Here is a 1,301-nt window from a genome sequence, read left to right as displayed (position 1 = left end):
GCTTCATAGAATGAGTTTGGGAGTATTCCCTCCTTTTCAATCGTCTGGAAGAGTTTGAGAAGGACTGGTATGAGTTCTTCTTTGTATGTTTGGTAGAATTCCCTGGTGAAGCCGTCCGGTCCTGGACTTTTATTTGTAGGGAGGTTTTTAATTGCTATTTCTATTTCCTTTCTAGTGATCGGATTGTTCAAGTGTTCAGTTTCTTCTTGATTCAGTTTTGGTGGACAGTATGTTTCCAGAAACTTGTCCATCTCGTCTAGGTTATCCAGTTTGGTTCCATGTAGTTTTTCATAATATTCTCGTATGATATTCTGTATTTCTATTTTGTTTGTTGTAATTTCTCCATTTTCCTTTCTTATTTTGCTAATTTGTGCTCTCTCTTTTTTCTTCTTTGTGAGTTTGGCCAGAGGTTTGTCGATTTTATTTACTTTTTCAAAAAACCAGCTTTTGGTTTCGTTGATTTTTTCTATGGTCTTGTTAATCTCTATTGTATTTAATTCCTCTCTGATCTTTATTATTTCCTTCCTTCTGCTGCTTTTTGGGGCTTTTTGTTCTTCTTTTTCTAATTGATTCAGGTGGTGGGTTAACTTGTTTATTTGAGATTGTTCTTCTTTTTTGAGGAAGGCCTGTATCGCTATAAACTTCCCTCTTAGCACTGCCTTTGCTGTGTCCCATAGGTTTTGAGTGGTTGTGCTTTCATTATCATTTGTCTCAAGGTATTTTTTAATTTCAGCTTTGATTTCCTCATTGATCCATTGTTTTTTCAATAACATATTGTTTAATCTCCATGCTTTTCTTTTTTTCTCCTTTGTTTCTCTGTTGTTGATTTCCAGTTTCATGACATTGTGGTCAGTAAAGATGCTTGAGATGATTTCTATCTTCTTAAATTTGTTGAGGTTTCTTTGGTGTCCAAGTACATGATCGATCCTGGAAAATGTTCCATGTGCACTTGAAAAGAATGTATATTCTATTTTTGGGGGGTGTAAAGCTCTGAAAATATCCACCAAATCTAGTTTTTCTATTGTAGTATTTAATTTCTCTGTTGCCTTGTTTATTTTCTGTCTGGAAGATCTGTCTAGTGATGTTAATGCAGTGTTAAAATCTCCCACTATGATTGTATTCCCATCAATATCCCCCTTTATCTCTGTTAGTAATTCTTGTATGTACTTAGGTGCTCCTATATTGGGGGCATATATATTAACGAGTGTAATATCTTCATCTTGTATCACTCCTTTAATCATTATAAAATGTCCTTCTTTATCTTTATGGCCTTTGTTTTAAAGTCTATTTTGTCTGAAATC

Source organism: Vicugna pacos, chromosome X (genome assembly GCF_048564905.1).
Source record: "Vicugna pacos chromosome X, VicPac4, whole genome shotgun sequence".
In the NCBI taxonomy this organism is placed as follows: Eukaryota; Metazoa; Chordata; class Mammalia; order Artiodactyla; family Camelidae; genus Vicugna; species Vicugna pacos.
This window is presented reverse-complemented; position numbering follows the sequence as displayed.